Here is an 18735-nt window from a genome sequence, read left to right on the forward strand (position 1 = left end):
TACGCTTTTATCGGAGCCGTTTCATTTTATCGTTTAAAGTTTCCGTCTACTATGCGAATGATTCAATAGTCGACGTGTAAATCGCGTCAAGAAAAAAATATTTGAAAACACAATTTGCGTATCTATTTGAACATCTTAGCAATCATAAATGAAGAAAACATGAACACAATTTATAGTGCTAGCGAGTCCGGACCGCGAATCTAGCCAAAATTTAACAAGGTTCTAGCCATAGTGAAATGTTTACAAAAATAGTTAGAATATATTGACTTGGCTTTGAATCTTATGCAAAAAAATTACAATATCGCCATGTCAGATAAGGGTTGATTCTTCTTAAGTCACAATTACTGAAGATATAACTTTATATCGTTAACAAAAACTTCTCCCCTGTCCACTGGCACACCAAGATTTATGAAATTTTGTCGTTCAGAACTCACGACCAGGTAAAATTCGGCGGGAAGAGCAGAATAAATTTTGTTGGGGTTCACTCAATTGACTTTCAATCACGACCATTTGTGGAGGGGTGACTCTGGGATGACGGGGGTGTTTCTTCAATCGGTGGGTATCTCTTGCACCCTGCCTGCAACAAGTTCCAATATCGACTGAGATTAGACCAGGTCACAGACAGACCATTAATCGGGCAAAAGCTCGCTGAAAAGGATGCGAAATGGGGGAAATATTGAAAGCAAAAGACTCACCGAAGCAGGGTGATGACAGATGATTCCACTCATGTTGCGCGATCGCCAGTTAGGACACGCGACGCGGAGATGTCGCGGAAACACAAAGAAAAGAATTTAAAAAACAAATACTAAAACGTAGCTATTCGGGTTGGCTGACTAACTAACAGAAGATAAAGAAAAATTAGGGAAAAGTTCCCTCGGCCGAGACGATTACATCCTATAGCGCAGTAGAAGGCAGATCTACACGCGATTTATTAGTCGAGGAGCATCTCGACAGAGACGCCGATGTTGTCAGCCCAACAGCCCGCGAATTAAATCCATCATGGCGGCTAGATCGTCTAAAAAAGGATGCTGGGACCCGGAAGGCCGAAGGGAGGGGGGATATGGCTCAGTGCCGAAAGGAGCCGAAGACGTCCGAGGCAAGGTAAAACAAAGGTCTGTTGCTTGGTAAAAACCTGTATAGCCGTCGAGCGCCGCGCGCTCTATGAAGGCGCAGTCGAACTAAGTTTAACTTCGACTCGCAAATCTCGCGCTAGGTGACTTGCAACCAGCATGGTAATAAAGGGGGGGGGGGGGGGGGGGAACAAGTGTGCTCTCTGGCGGCTAAAGAAGAGAGAGAGGGAGAGACTTAAGAACACGGCCACTAGAATGCGCCGAAAACCAGGGAAAGAGAACTAGGATGAAAAAGGTTTGATAAGAGTGAACAGAAGTCTGAAAAAAATTAAATAAGAATAAAAATGCAAACATTTTAAAAATGAAAATTTAAACTTAAAATTTAAAATCTGTGCCAAACATACCAATAAACGGCACACATTTTTATGGTCGTTCCGCAAACAAAACATAATGTTAATGCGTTATCCAAAATCCACGATTTGAAATACGGAAATTTCATTAAGTCGCTAGTTAAAATGCAAACAATCACACTCTCGCACTGTGTTCACAATTGGACCGCAGTGAGCCAGCTATGCTCAGCTAGGAGAGAAGTAAGCGTATCAGGTAGTGCCAATTAACAAGGATAAAATTGTTCTCGCTAAAAAATCAACCAATGGGAAAGCAAACATGGGTTGAGCACACCTATGACTTTGAATTATACCCTGAGGCCAAACGAATCCACGAAATTTCCGGCACATGCCAGCTACCATCACGCTGGTTCACCCGTGGAGCCACATCCACGTCTCTCGGGAGAATTCTGCCCAGTCGCGAGGCAAGGGAATGCGACCTTGGATGCTTCCATATGTAACTGCCACAGCGGTACAGTTAGCGAGTGTTTTTGGTTGAGTGATACCAGCGATCAAATGTAACAGACGCCTTCGAGGTGACGAGTGACTGTTCAGCGGGCGGGAGGCTGGTTAGGGAAGGGAGCATGACCCGAGGGGGCAAGAGGGGCGCCAGTGGGTAGCGGTGAAAAGAGTGTTCTGGAAAACTAGTGTGTGAACACGGTCCAACCCGGTTTCAATAGTACGGCAATTAGGATAACACTAATTTATGTACATACAGATTGCGATTCAGCGTGAAATACAGCTAGATAATAAAGTAAGATACATTAAAAAATATTGGTGCTTAAACATAAATGTACTCAAACAATTGACCTATTCTTCTAAACCTACATTACCCTCTTGTAAATGTTTTATTTAATGTCGCATAGCTAACTGAAGCAAGCAGTCGCACTCACCTCGAGCCAACAACACGCACGAAGGCACACCGGAACAAGGACAGCCCCCTGCCGGGAGCAGCACAACTACTGTCCAGGAGAGGCCTCGTGCACAGCTAGCTGCAGACTGGAGCAAGTGAGCAAAGAGAGACACGCGTTCACCTCAAACAAGAGGCATGAGCCTGTTTGCTCTCAGAGTCGCCCCGCCTGATTATCGCGGCTCGAGGCCGCCATCTTGCGGTCTCTGCCTAACGCGCCTAATGGTTAGGTCACTCCCCGCGGGAAGCAGGACTGGTGACTGAGCCAGCAGCAGCACTATTCGGCTCCGAACAGTACACGTGAGGCATGGCTACAGTTCTCTCTGAGGCGGCCGCTGCACAGTTTGCATGCCAACAACTTGCCCATAGCTCACAAAGCTTCGTATGTACAATCGCACTGTTGCAAGAAAAGTACAATAACTCTAAATCAAAATAATCCAACCTATCATCTTGCGTGCTGTGTCGCTAACGCCGCTTCGGATCTTCGTAGTCTTCTCTTGGCCACGTGATCGTAACGTAGTCGTAATTCACACGTGAGTATAACTTTAAAAAAAACTCTCACAATCATTCAGCCGACGCTCTTTAAAACCACGCAGAACTCTCTGAAGAAAGATATCATAGCTTTGCACTGAAATGTAAGCAAAGGTTCTTCATCAGTAGCCATAGCCGTGTCCTTTGTAGTGATGTGTCGTTCGTGAACGATTCGTTCTAAATGTACGTATCTTTGAGCGAACAAAAGAATATGAAACATTCAATATAAACAGAATCAGCTCTTTGAAAGTCGATTACTCGAAAGCGGAACACGATTCGGGAGAATATAAAACGCAGAGAGAACGAGAGAAGTGAACCGGCCAGTTTGATTAGTTCGTAAAATGACTCATGCCATCGGAAGTCACAGTAATCAGTTATCACAGCATGCGCGTTTTCACAAGAGAAAACGATAACTAATCAAATAAAAAGGATAATATGAAAAGTCAGGAGTGGGATTACGACTGAACAAGTATCGCGTTACACTTTTTAATTCATGTATTATCTAGGTTTTGGTTACTAAATTTATCTGCGAGAGCTCTGAAATGTGTTCGCGCACATTTTTTGTAACATCTACACGTCTGGAATTTCAGCTACCCTACCCGATCAGATTACGATAAGCAGCCAGGCGACATGACCAGCCACCTGGACGAAACGGATACTCGAACGGATGAACGATTTAAGGCTTTTGAGTTTTGTCGGATCCCGTTGTCAGTGGCCATAACTAAGGCAACGAAATGAACGAGTTTTTCGAACGAATCATTACATGGAACTGATTCAAATGAATCGATTTAGTCAATTGAATCGTTCTGCCCATCACTAGTGCGTTGCCTGTAAGCTTCCAGAAATCTTTAGATGTAGATGAGGTTAACGGATTTGAGCTTCGATAGGAGGCAGGGATATTTAAGGGAGTATGAAGTATCTCGAGGCAGCTGTAAGGAAACATAATAGCTTAGCGAACAGTTGGGGTGTGTGTTACCATTGAATATATATATATATATATATATATATATATATATATATATATATATATATATATATATATATATTCAATGGTGTTACTCGCGCACCGAGTAAATTGGCAGTCTCTGGAAATTTATTCTTTTTACCAGAACATATATGTATAAAATTGTAAACCACAGTTAATAACAGTTTCAAGTGTCGCAAGAACAATTGTCTGGCACCAACAAGTTAGATAAGTTGCCCTTATACAGAGCATATAATGGGTTGTGTGCGCCGACATTTCATTCCAACAAGTGTTTTTTTTACTTTTCACAGTGTGATTCCTGGAATAATACAGGGCCGGTCCTAGGTATAAGCAAGCTACGCGGCCGCGTAGGGCGCTGATCAAAGGGGGGCGCCGAGCCGCCGGCCTTGTCCATGGTACATATTAGTACCTAGTTTACGTGACCCGGCCGGGAATTGAACCCGGATCGCCTTGGTGGAAGGCGATCGATCTAACCGCTCGGCCGCCGCGGCCCCAAATATAAAATAGACTTGGAAAAAATATTGGCCAGTCATGAGAGGTCTCATAATAACAAAAAAAGTTGTCAGTCTTGGCGGGAACTAGCCTTACGTTTGCGTTCGGGTAAAACTATTGACAAAGAAAATGAAAGAATTATCCGAGGTGAAACAGAACATTGGAACCAAGTTCTTAGACGCTTGCTTTGTATTGTCCAATTTTTAGGGAAACAAGGACTGGCCTTTCGAGGAACAAAAGAAACTCTTTTCAGTCCCAACAACGGAAATTTTTTGAAACTTGTAGAATACGTTGCCAAATGTGATATTGTCATGGCTGAACACGTTAGGAGAGTTACTTCTGAAGAGACACATGTTCATTACTTAAGCAAAAATATTCAAAATGAGTTTATTGGTCTCTTGTCCGCTAAAATCCAAGATCGTATTTTAAATGAGATAATACAGGCTACATATTATTCCATAATACTTGACTGTACACCCGATGTAAGTCACACTGAACAAATGACATTAGTGGTAAGGTTTGTTAAATTTGTAGAAAATGAAGAAATGTCAATTAAGGAACATTTCTTAGGTTTCGTACCTATCACACATTCTACAGGCGGAGGCCTCACAGAAACTTTACTCAATGAGCTATCTACACGGAACATTCCTTTAAAGAACATGAGAGGCCAGGGATATGATAATGGCTCCAATATGAAAGGAAAGCATGTTGGAGTTCAGAAAAGGATACTTGATTTGAATTCTCGAGCATTTTTTGTGCCATGTGGAAACCACTCCCTTAATTTAGTGGTTAACGATGCCTCTCTGACTTGCCCTACTGCAGTTGACTGTTTTAGCATTATTCAATAAATATTTAATTTCTTCTCATGTTCAACTCACCGATGGAATATTTTGATGAAACACACGCCAAATCTTACTGTAAAAGCTCTCTGCAACACTCGATGGGAGAGTAGGATTGAGGCCTTATTGCCTCTAAGATATAATATTGAGGAAATATACGATGCTGTGTATGAAGCCTCTCAAGACCAGAAACTCGATGCATTTGGCATAAACGCTGCTTTAGGAATCGCAAGAAAACTGCAAAGTTTCAAGTTTCTGTGTTGTTTAGTAACTTGGTATGAGATTCTGTTCAAAATAAACATGGTAAGTAAGGTCTTGCAAAAGGTTACAACTGACCTGCAAAGCTCAATGGATCTCGTCAAAAGTGTACAGAGATTTCTAGAGCAAATGAGATCTGATGAAGGCCTGAATAACGTCATCACATATGCAAAACAGCTTGCAGAAAAAGTCGGTATTGCTGCTGACTTTGAAAAAGAAACTCAAGTCCGTCCAAGGAAAACAAAAAAGCAATTCTCCTACGAGACTGAAGATGAACCTATTCAGGCTGGGAGGACATCGTTCAAAGTTAAATTCTTCTTTGTAGTACTTGACACAGCAATATCTTCGCTTAAAGAGAGATTTGAACTTATGGAGAACCACAGTAAGAGTTTCAAATTTCTTTATGATATTACAAATTTACACACTTGGGATATAAATGAGTTGAAGGATGCTTGTAATTGTCTAGACAGTGTTCTAAGTGATGGAGCAGATCATGATATAAACGGAGTTGAACTGTTTGACGAGCTACAAATTTTTGGACTTATGCTGCCGTCTGAAAGTTCTCCAGCTAAAGTGTTGTCGTTCATAACCAAAAATGGTTATATGGACACCTTCCAAAACATTTTTGTTGCGCTGAGAATTCTTCTGACTCTTCCGGTTTCAGTGGCCAGTGGTGAAAGAAGTGTTTCTAAGTTAAAACTGATAAAAATTTATTTAAGATCAACTTTGTCTCAATAGCGTTTGAGTGGGCTGGCAACAATGTTCATTGAAAATGAGTTGCTTAATGAAATGGACACCGATTTCATACTCAATGAATTAGCAAAAATGAAACCCATAAAAATCTATTTTTAATGATTTATTTTTAGTTTTGCCATACATTCTTATAATGTGAGTGTAGTTAAATTCATTTACATTCTCTATTTTATGTACAGTTATAACTTGGGTGTGTTTTTAATCTTGTAAAAATTGATGCAAGTTTGTAAATTATTTTATCTAATATCATGATTTAATTTATTAAAGTAGTGAGTGTGTAAATAATATTACAGATAACCACGTGGTACTGCTTTGTAAACCAAAATTATCAAAAGCGCTTTTAATAAAGTTATCATTTTCGATTTTTTAAAAAATATTTTTTTTGGGGGGGGGGGGGGAGGGGGGGGGCCCAAAATGTTGTTCGCGTACACTTGAAAAATGTGTAGGGCCGGCCCTGGGAATAAACACCAACAACGAGAACGTCCGCAAATCTCAGTGCGGTTTCATCAGCACGGCATTACCATTTGGAGAGTATTCTTCCGCCGATCGCTATCTCGTTTGCCTTGTTATTTGCAAGAATGCACTAATGCCAATCAACGGATCGTCAAACACCTCACCGACCGGTATCTTGTCGACCATCATCTTGGTGGCCATCTTGAAAATCTTAAAAAATTCTACTTTAAAAATTGAAACAAAATTCCAACCACTATAAAATAATTTACTACAAATATTTCATAGCTCGCCCTTGTCTATGTAAAAATAAAATTATTTATTAAAATGTATTTGGTTGTATATTGCTTCACTTAATAAAAAAATGACAAATTGGATTTTCATAAAGGTTTGCAGGTATGGCCAATGTAATTTTTAAGTTCATGTATGAGCAGAAACGGTCGAGGGGTTATTGGTATATTTAATAAATACACACGCAGCTTTTAAAATCAAACACATTAGGTACTTTAAATTCTGGCTATCCAAAGAGGACAGTGTTCATTAAGATAGTGAGTGATACGACATGTCAAAAAGTGAATTAAAGACAATAACAAACAAATAAACTAAATTGTATCTATCTAAGTACTAATTGTTTTTTTTTTTGCATTAGTTTGAACGTAAGTGTCAAAGGTATTAGGGTAACGAAGCATATTTACATTTGTGTTTACACTTGTGTAAAGCTGGCGCAGAGAAATTATTTTTATTACCAGTTATCCCTGAGATACTTTGTTTCCGCAAATAAATAACATTTTTTGTGAACTTGTGATTTCCAGCAGGGAGTTTTGATAGGTTTTTTGCCCAACATAAAGGCTATGCGAGCTAACATATCAGTTTTTTTTAAATTTTAAATTAAATTAAATTATTGATATCATCGTGCAATTGTGATAATTTTTTAATCGCAACAAACGTTTAATGGTTTTATAGATTCACTGTTATAAATTAGTGATTGTATTGTATTTCTTGTTTTATGGTATTATTTTAACAAAAATAATATATTATTTTACTACATGATTCTAGGTCAAAAAATAAGTTATTTTTTATTTTTTGCCAGAAAAAATCTGCACTATCATGTTTTCTGTATCAACTATATTGTAAAGAGACAAACAGTCAGAGAGATAGAGAGAGATAGAGAGAGAGAGAGAGAGAGAGAGAGAGAGAGAGAGAGAAATGAGAACTGTAGGAAATTGACTTGCACAACTGTGGGGCCTTAACAATAATAGTGTTTAACTTCATAACTAACTCCAGTTTGATCAATATTGGTTGAAAACCCCCATTATTTGACCTAGTAATAACGTACAATCAACAAAACATAAATAAAAAAAATACTTTTAGGCCCATAAAAGATTATTTTTAATACAAAACGCTTTTAAAATTATTTATGAATATCTTATAAAAATATTTTTGTCCTAGATGTAACGCTCGAGAATGGTAAAAAAAGATAATCCTATTTAATCTTTAAAATTTGTGAATATGATCAAAGCTGTTTAAAATGCAACGATTTAAATGTATCAATGAAATCCCCCTTTCCAAAAATAGAAATTTAAAAAGATTAAATAAAATTATATTTCGTGACAAAAACTGGCTACGCAAAAAATAAGCTTATCAGTTTTAACTCAGTTACTTAATGTTTATTTAAGATAATCCTCACTCAAATTAGTTTGACGCCTGTGTTGCCACATCATAGCACGCACAATTTGGGTACAGTCAGTCACCTTCACATTCGGCTACAAGAATTTCTCAGTACGGATATCATTCAGGTAGCTAAATACACACAAAAAGTATGAAAACAAAAACTTTCTCTCTTATCTAACATAAATATCATACTGTTGATCTCATTTTAGTGAGACAACATAAACTTTTATAGTTTCAATGCAATCTTAACTCTACTGCTAAGGCCCGTTTGTAGGATTTCAAAATGCGTCTTTTTTTTGGGGGGGGGGGGGGGGGAAGGGAAGAATAGGTCAATCTATTTTTATTATCAGGAAAATAATTATAACCCCTAAGATATTATAGTTATTACATATAAATTATTATAATTACATTAAATGCTCAAAATTAAATTAAACAGCAGATATTGAAAAATTGTATAATGTTTATACATTTTTAAAAATTTTTCCTTTTGCAAAGCGCGGACTCGGAGCTATCAAATAAAAGCAGCACCACCTTAGTGTCATAAATTTTAGAATCTGTTAAGTGGACAAAATATACGGCACCTTAATGTCTCACTCAGATGTTACACGCGTTTATCGGGCAATTACAACTGCAAGAGCTTGCTTCATTTTGAAACAAGACTTTCACTACATTGAATTTTTGTATTCATGGTTCAACTAGAACAAATTAAACGCAGCATAAGTAAAACATAAGATAACGTAACTTGAAAAAGTTGTTTTACAAACGAAAATATTGAATATTTGTTAGCAGCTTACCTGTGAACCCACAATATATTCCAAGTATGGACATTTAAATCTTAACTCTTGAGTTCTTCTCCCTATTTACCGTACTGCCACACGACACACTAAAACCTCTCTGCTCACTGAAATAGAAACAGTTCCTTCGCTCGCTGAACTGCTTGAAACTGACTTCGTGCGCTGAGGCGCCGCAGTACATAAACATCTTCAAAGAACAGGGGGAACACCCTTACCAAAAAGGTAAGCATGCAGAAAACAGGTAGTTCCTGGTTGATTTTTTCCTTGTATGGAAATTATGTGTTACTAATGCCCAAATATAGCATACATAAATACCTTGGATAGTAAAGTTTATGTAATCCAACCCAGATATTGTTAGTAAAGGTGGACTCTCAATAATATGTCGCGTCCGTCCGCCATCCGTCGTCCGTTCGTCAACAAACCAAGCGGTTGACAAACATTCGTCATAATATTTTTTTTAATTGTATGCTGCCGAGATATATAAAGGCTTATAATTTTGAGGAAATTAATCTTGTAAAGGTTTACTAGTTCGAAGTCCAAGTACGCTAAGCACCTATAAATTATCAAACAAATTTTCATATTAAACAAATATTTATTTAAATATATTTTCACGTAACCGTGCATTATTAATTACTTTTGTGTCTCAGATAATTTTTGTTTCAAATACCACACTTAAAACGTGTTCATAAGCAAGTTAAAAACATAACTTTAAAGCAGCTTAGCAAATAAAAAAAGAAATGTATTTTTTTTAATAAATACAGTTCCTTTCAGACATTTTTTAGGTTATAATTTCATCCGTCCGTCGAAAGTTAAAGCTTGGCAAGGCTTTGACAGTCGGACGGATGGAATTTTTCGGGCCATCTGATTGGTTGAATGTCACGTGATTGACGGATGAAAATTATCATCCAGCTTAACTAAAAAAAAGTGAGAAAATATTAAACTAATAATTTTATCGTTTTGCTCAATTCATGTACATTGCGTACCGTAGCGGTTCTTCTCGGGTACTGTGTACAGACACGCGTACCCAAATTAGGTTACGTCTGACGTCACATACGGCTACAGGTAGCACAGTATCCAGCTGGATAGGTTTGAACTATTTGACTGATTTCTTCTTTACTACAGCCCCTCCACGCTGAAGTCTGTGCCACACAGATGAAATTAAGGAGCAACTTTTCGTGCCAGGACAAGGCCTATACCCTTTCTGTTAGCGTTTAGAACTGCCAGTGAAATCTTTCCTCCCCCCTCCCTCACTTACCAAGAAGAGGAAACTGACGAGCCAGCGAGATGCGCCAATGCGCTGGGATATGGACGCAGGGGCAAAGAGAATTTCAGCCCCGACGGCACTCTTCCTAAGGCCGGAGGGGGCGGTTATGGAGATTTGGAAGAGGTTGGAGTGCATTCACTGATCCGCAGTGAAAGCAGGAACTGTTGATGGCTATCTAAGCGCTGTGCATGGCAGACAAACGCGGTGAGAGGCTCTCTGTAGTCAACATGGGCGCGACAGAGCGACAACGCCACGGGCTGCCGTCTCTCCGCGCGCTGCCTTGCGGAAACACGAGGAAAACACCGCCCTCGCCGGCCTGGTGCCGCTCGTAGCCGGGCAGCCTGTCCAGACATTCGCCTCTGAAAGTCCGCTTCTTTCTTCTGCAGTTCCGAAACCTGTCTCACAGGGGATACCGCGTGCCTCCTACCAGCGACGCGATGTGTTAATTCCCCCGCTTCTGGTGCGACGCTGCGAGCCAAGTCCCCTCCGACCACAGCTTCTCCCGAGTCTCGAGTCTCATCCAGGCTGCCCAAGCCACGACCGGTTGGTCCATGAATCGGTATTTTATATTATCGACTACTCCAACTGCTCATCACAGCTGGGGTCCCCGCTATCCGGCACCCGCGGGACGCGCTCAGTAGTAGGCTCAGCCTGCACCGTGCATTGAGCCCCACCGTCGCGTCCCCAGCAGAGCGGTCGTGGTCACGTGCACGAAGGAAGCACGTCTACAGCCATCACGTGCACACTGCCACGTGCACACGGCGAGGTCCTGGCCGAGCTGGTACACTGTTGAACTGGTCGCGTCTTAGTGTCCAACAGCAACGAAGAGTTTCTCGCTCTACCCAACGAACAATCAAAACAAAGGGGCATGCAGTAAGGAAATTAAGTCGTCAGCTGGCCAATGTCATCGGTTATTGATGTTAACGTCATTCATATGTTCAAATGAAGAGCTACCTGGACTGAAGAAGCAGGACAGCTGACAGACACAAGCACCACGTCACGGAGGGGAGGGGGGGCCAAGGTCGCTAGTCCGCCTAGCCGTGAGCGTCGCTGATAACAGTGGCCGCTGATAAGGCCATTAGCGGTCACAGGAAAACACTCCGACCTAGCTCGTGACACACCGCACTGGCAGTTATGCGCACAATAGGTACACTGAGATACTGAATCAGAGGAAAACAATGGCTGGAATCTGTCACTCGCAAGCGGGCGAAGGCCCTGGTCACACTGTCAAATTTTAGCTTCCAAAACCTTCCAATATGCCGTGTCAAATAGAGTTGGCGAGTTATGACGTATGCGAAAACGCCATTAGCGCGGCAATGTTTGTTTGACAAGTTGGATGACTTGAATTTCCATCAAATACTTCTAAAATGTCTTTGATGTTGGATGCGATCTCCAATCAAAATCGTGCCGAGAGAAAATATTTAAAATGGCGAAGAACAAATAGGCGATTAAAAAGGTTATAAAATTGAAAAACCTAAACTAATGTTAATATGAATGTCGTGTACGAAAGAATTTTACGTGTAAAAAGAAAATTATATTTCTATAACTTTAAAAAATCAGTCAACATTTATTTCATTATGCAACGAATATTATCTTAAATAAATATTATGAATTTTCAAAAAAAAAATGCACAAATAACATAACAAGTTAAAAAATGTCATCAGTGCTGCAATACATTTTTTTTTAAATTTCAAAATTTAGATTAAAATTTAAAAGTTTGAGATAGCTCAGACTAAAAATACATTTGGATAGTGTGACACGATTTAAAACATATTTGAGGTTATCTAACCAAATATATTTGATGGAGAAAATTAGAAGAAATTTCTCCGTTCAATACTAAACTTCCAAATCTATCGTCAAATATATTGGAGACAAAACACTTGACAGAGAGACAGAGCCTTAAGAAGGCTCGACCCACGTCTTTTGGACCGAAGCATGGGTACAGACCGCGGCAAGGGGAGAGTCGTTGGCCTGGGCAGCTGGAGCCAGACCACACATGACGTCATCGCGCGGCGTGAGGCGTCAACAGTCGCTAATGGGCGCAGCTGCGAGCAGGAATACTCGGGGTGCCGCACTAAGCTCACACCAGCGGAGTACACAAGTACTCTACCTAGCTGGTGTGCACTCGAGACACGTGACAGTCATGTGTAGCACTACGTCTAGTGCACACACATGTGTGACCCTGCACCAGCGGGGTACACAGGTACTCTACCTAGCTGGTGTGCACTCGAGACACGTGACAGTCATGTGTAGCACTACGTCTAGTGCACACACATGTGTGACCCTGCACCAGCGGGGTACACAGGTACTCTACCTAGCTGGTGTGCACTCGAGACACGTGACAGTCCTGTGTAGTGCTACGTCTAGTGCACACACTTGTGTGACCCTGCACCAGCGGGGTACACAGGTACTCTACCTAACTGGAGGGCACTCGAGACACGTGACAGTAATGTGTAGTGCTACGTCTAGTGCACACACTTGTGTGACCCTGCACCAGCGGGGTACACAGGTACTCTACCTAACTGGTGGGCACTCGAGACACGTGACAGTAATGTGTAGTGCTACGTCTAGTGCACACACATGTGTGACCCTGCACCAGCGGAGTACACAGGTACTCTACCTAGCTGGTGTGCACTCGAGACACGTGACAGTCCTGTGTAGTGCTACGTCTAGTGCACACACTTGTGTGACCCTGCACCAGCGGAGTACACAAGTACTCTACCTAGCTGGTGTGCACTCGAGACACGTGACAGTCCTGTGTAGTGCTACGTCTAGTACACACACCTGTGTGACCCTGCACCAGCGGGGTACACAAGTACTCTACCTAGCTGGTGTGCACTCGAGACACGTGACAGTCCTGTGTAGTGCTACGTCTAGTGCACACACTTGTGTGACCCTGCACCAGCGGGGTACACAGGTACTCTACCTAACTGGAGTGCACTCGAGACACGTGACAGTAATGTGTAGTGCTACGTCTAGTGCATACACATGTGTGACCCTGCACCAGCGGAGTACACAAGTACTCTACCTAGCTGGTGTGCACTCGAGACACGTGACAGTCCTGTGTAGTGCTACGTCTAGTGCACACACTTGTGTGACCCTGCACCAGCGGGGTACACAGGTACTCTACCTAGCTGGAGTGCACTAGAGACACGTGACAGTCCTGTGTAGCACTACGTCTAGTGCACACACGTGTGACCCTGCACCAGCGAGTGTATAGGCACAGTACCTGCTAGCGTGCGCTGACATGTGTGTAGTACCACGGCGCTGTCTCGGTCCAAGCCAACGACTAGCGACTACTACATGCCCGCGAGAGAACCTCTAGCACTGCACAAAGGAATAGACAAGTTCCGATTTCTGTTACCAGTTACATAGCGATGAACTATTTTAATGACAGATGCAGAAAAAGAAGTCGCGGAAATCACTCTACCAAACAATTTGCAGTAATTGGTTTTCTGAAAACATTCCCATGCAGTCGCTGAGCTGTAGTGCCTTGGTAGCTGCATGCTGATTGGTGGAAACTGAACACGACAACATGGCTGTACGCCAGTGACTGGCGGCGAGCCTACTGCGAGTAATGGCTTCGATTCCAAAGTAGTCGAAATACCTATTAAATATGCGTGAAATACTGCCAGGAATGAAGATCAAACCACATTGTTATTACGATTTACGTCCACCACCTGCAACTCTTCATGCGAAAGAAAAATTTTAAACTTTTCGATTCATTTTTTTCTAACATTCCTACAATTTTAGCATACCACTGCAGAATATCTGCCTTTTTGGCGGAGCTGTGTGGTCTTTGACCGTCATCGCTAAAGTTTTTAGCCATCTTGAAAAGAAAAAAATGGTCTGCGCGTTAGAAGTTATACTTCTTTTTGATGTAAGACACTTAACTATTTTGAAATTTATTGTAACAATAGAGGACATAGGCCTACCCAGCAAGAAATAATCAATTCAATGAACATAATAACAATACGACAAACATATATATATATATATACACACACACACACTTAAAGAACAATTTGCATTATCCAGTAACTTGTAATTTAAAAACGTAAAAAAAACCAATTCCGCTACCGATTTTTGAACCTCGTTCCTGGAAGCTGTAACCACTGCGCACTGCGCTATGGTTGACAGAAAGCTGTATAGAGAGTATGTGTTATAATTTGTGTAATACCAGTATTCTTAGGTTTTATAAAAGTTGAAATTAATCTTTACTGTGACTATTTTAGTTTACCAAATATGTTCCAGAGTAGTTTTCATTATCATAAATTTCATTTGGCACACCAATACGTTTGGTGTGTGTACCCTAATTTTGATTAAGTTACTAAGTATATATGGGTTTATGTTCATACACGTGGGTCAGCCATCTTTCTGTGAAGATTTTTTTTGTATGGCGCGCACGCATCGTAAAAATTCACTCTCATCATTTTTCCATAACGCGCCTAAAGAAATTTTAACTTTCAAAAAATGCATAGCTATTTGTGGAACTACCCGAGTTTAATGTTTAAATATTTTCCCCCGATCAATAGTTACAAAAAAAATTGAAAGTACTTGGCAATTGCGAGGAGTTAACGTCCTGGTTTCAACACACGTGAAGAGATAAAATGCTATATTCTTCACAAAAAAAGGTATTCACCTCGTTGGGCTTCTATGCAACAGTTAATGCGGAGCGAACGCGAGGATTTCAAATACAATCGACACAAACCACTTGCGAAGTATATGTCACGCACCGCCTTCCTTTTCGCAAAGAGCATTTGGGGCCGGGGAGGGGGGGGGGGGGAGAGTGCCAGTCACGAAGACGAACTCCAGGAGCAACAGAGGGCTGTTTTCCTGCTCGCCCAGGCCTCGTGGGCAGCCCGAGGGTGGCCGTGTCAGTAGGCCTCCGGCATGAGTTGCGGGACTCTGGCAGCTATACACGTACAGGAAATACCAAAGGAACAAGTCTCTGAATTTCCTTAAGGATAACCTCTGCCGAACCCTCGCCCACACTCGCAGACAATTTCCTCGAGGAAATCCTGGAGGGTGACTGTCCTCAAAGCAACACACGCCGCATCTGGCTGCTCAGTTCCGTCCTCAAGGGGGGGGGGGGGGGGACTTTGTCCCCCCCACCCACCCCGGAATCGCCGGAATGCACGGACCACAGGTGGGGAATTCCTCCAGTTCCGCATTGCGCAATCAAAAACTCAAGGATTTCCAGTATGTGTATGGCTAGCTTTAGGAGCCTGTTTCCTTGGGCATTTTGAGCGCGTGTCCTAGCCCAGGCATGAGGTGTGGGACTAAGGAGCCTGTCATCGGAGACCCGCGCCGGTGCTTTTATTTTTATTATGTTTTGGTTTATTTAGTGTTCCGTTAAAAATATGTACATTAATGGGAAAAGGAAAATTATATTTTTATCATCTTGTAACTTAGTGAGCTAGTTTTGTATTAGAAAAAAAATACTTTTCGTCACAGCCTACAGGCGTGGGTAGATTTCTAAGTAGCTATTTCTTCTGGAAATATTTTGGAAACTTCTATAAAATACTTAAACATTTTAATAACTTAATGTGCATAACATATTTATGTTCTCCAATATTACAGAATGATCGATTAAATATTTGCTCATTTTCAATGCAGCTAAAATATTAGGACTATTTTTTTTAAAAAACTCAATATATCCACCATTGAATAACTTAGAACGGATGTCATATTATTTGCCAAATCAGATATAATAATTATATAATAATTATAACCTTACACTACTATTTTTATCACGTGCACTAAACACGTGGTCATATAACATTTTTCTATGCACCAAAGTTTAAGATAATATTAACATGGTTTAAAATAAATTGAAATGGATTTGTTATGAATTTTGAATATTTTAAATTTTCAACCCCTGTTGAAACGGTAATAATTAGTTTCATCAAAAATTGATTCAGCCAAAGTTTTAAACGAAGTCTAGGATTCATACAATATGTATTAAAACGAATTTGATAGTAAATATATTTTTAAAATGTAATGGTCATTTTACCACGATTTTATTAGTTTCACCTGTATGCATGTGTGAATGGACTATGTAATAAAATCTTTCCATTCAATTTTTATCCACTTTTCAACGACCGAATGTGTTGAATTTTTACATACATAAAGAACTCCTGACAATACAATACTTTGATAACTTAAGACCTTAGCGTTAAAATGGTGTATGTTGAGCCGGGGAGGGGGGGGGGGGGTCCATAGGTTCAAAAAGCCACTAATTTCGATATATGGGTATTAACCAGGCTTTTTGTGTATCCATGAGATAGGGGCATGGTGGATATTTGCCCCAGGGCTTGACTGTTACCCCCTTCCCGGGGGGGGGGGGGGGGAGGAGGTGTAAATAAAATTTAGAAAATTTTAAAACTCAATGCTTTTTCGATTTGGAGTGTTTCCGATCCAAAAGTCGTGTTATGGTGGAAAATGTGCCTGGGTTTCGTTAATGACAATATGGGTTCTATATCTGTAATTATCTGGCCACTCTTTCGGCGTGATCACGTGTGCGATACGGACATTCCATCAGTCCGTGTTGATTTCGGCACAGAGAGTGCATGTATAATTAAACCAATAGCCATTCAGTTTCCAGCGAAATACAGCTATGGTACTGTTGAAAGACGAATGTTGCCATTAATACAGAGTTTGGCATCTACCGCGCATAAAATAAAAGGCTGCACTGAAGATTATGCAGTTGTTTATTTGGGATCACATGTCTTTGCTACCGGATAGGCTTATGTAACTCTTAGTAGCGTAAAGTCACTGGATGGTCTCCACGTAGAAGAACTTGGTTGCTCTAAGATAACAAGAAAAGTTGCATGTACCTAATGTTGACGCATAAGCTAAAATGACTAAATTACGTGAAAATTAATTAATTTTAAGTTCATTGTAACAAATAATATATTTAATTCCCCCATATTTAGTGTTTTAAATTTGTTTGAATTACTCATATGCATATTTTAATTTTATTTTGAAACTAAAAATAATAAAATAAACGTTAGTTTAAGAAAACTAAAAAAAAATCCGCTCTTATCGTTGAATGAATTAAAAATTAAAAAAAAATAAAGATTTTTGTCTAACAGCCAAATCAGGCACCAATACTCTGTATAACTAAAAGCGTGGGGTGCTCTTTTCTTTCATTTAAGGAATGACTTTATCCTAAAATTAGTGATAACAAATTTAAGACAAATGATATCAAGCACCCGTTGGACTTAATTCCCAGGGGGGCCCGGGGCCCCCTGGAATTAAGAAGCCCCTCACTTAGGGGGGCCTGCCTGCACTTGCGTAAACGTGACTGTGGTACGTGTTTGATGTCAAACTATATCTTATAGAAAACTTTATACATATTTTAAAGTTTTCTTCTTATTGCATGTAGGCCAAAATTTGGGCAGTGTACAGTATACGGGCATCGCATCCAGATGAGGTGTCGGTTAACTCCTCAGACAGATTTGCGCCCCTGAACACCCCATTAATAATTTTAAGTTTATTATTGTTATTAAGTTAATATATTTTTTCGTAATGACTATATCCTAAAACTTTTGTATTCACTATAACCTAAAATTATTAATAGAAAATCTAATACAATTCATATTGTTATTACTAAAAGAAAAAAATAAAACAAATATAAAGCACCTCACATTTTTAGTTGTACAGAGTTGTGGGGCATTATTTGGCTGTTCGACAAAAAACTTAAATTTAAATTTTATTTTTTTAATTTTTAGTTCATTCAACGATAAAAACGGAATTTTTTGAAGTTTTTTTTTAAAACTACATTTACCTTCAAACCTGGTTATTTCCACCTCTTGCAGCAATGGTTGGTTAGATAATAATTTATTTTAACAATACTTTTAGTAAATATTTAGAAATTTAAAAAAAATTATAAGAATGGATTTGGTAGTGTACATGGTTGGGAAATTTTTATTTATTTTCTTATTCCAAACATAGGTTTTTTGAACCCCTGGCAATAATGGTTTCTTTTATCAAAAATTGTTACGGACAAATGGTTTGGAAAAATTATAAGATTTGCAAACAATTTGAACGGATTTGGTAATATTCAAAACCTTGTTTATTCAACCCCTTGCAATTATGGTTGGTCGAATAAAAAACCTTTAAAGACAAACGATTTTCGTAATACTCTTACGAATTAAAATACATTCAAACGGATGTAATATTTTCCATATAATGGGAGTGACAGCGATTTTTCAATTAAAAAAAAATTCCTTATTTCTACCCCTTTGATCGATTATTGCGCATTAACAAACTCGCCCGAGATTTTACATTGCTAGATTTTATGTATCAGTTTGGAAGTGATTTGTGA

At 39.9% G+C, this 18735-nt stretch overlaps 1 protein-coding gene across 3 annotated transcripts in view; it reads right to left on the reverse strand.

The window, feature by feature from the left end:
• The window catches only part of LOC134539426 (solute carrier family 53 member 1-like), a 73876-nt gene that overhangs the window by 53244 nt on the left and 1897 nt on the right, over window positions 1-18735 (reverse strand). The window contains exon 1 of one of the 3 annotated variants that reach the window (XM_063381465.1): window positions 2350-3709. The exons of 1 other annotated variant lie outside the window; for it this stretch is intronic. The gene's annotated coding sequence lies outside the window, so the exon portion shown is untranslated. Of the gene's footprint in view, window positions 1-695; window positions 933-2349; window positions 3710-18735 lie in introns of those variants that run through there. One more of the 3 variants, XM_063381472.1, reaches the window with a different exon arrangement.

This window comes from Bacillus rossius, chromosome 1 (assembly GCF_032445375.1).
Source record: "Bacillus rossius redtenbacheri isolate Brsri chromosome 1, Brsri_v3, whole genome shotgun sequence".
Lineage (NCBI taxonomy): Eukaryota > Metazoa > Arthropoda > Insecta > Phasmatodea > Bacillidae > Bacillus > Bacillus rossius.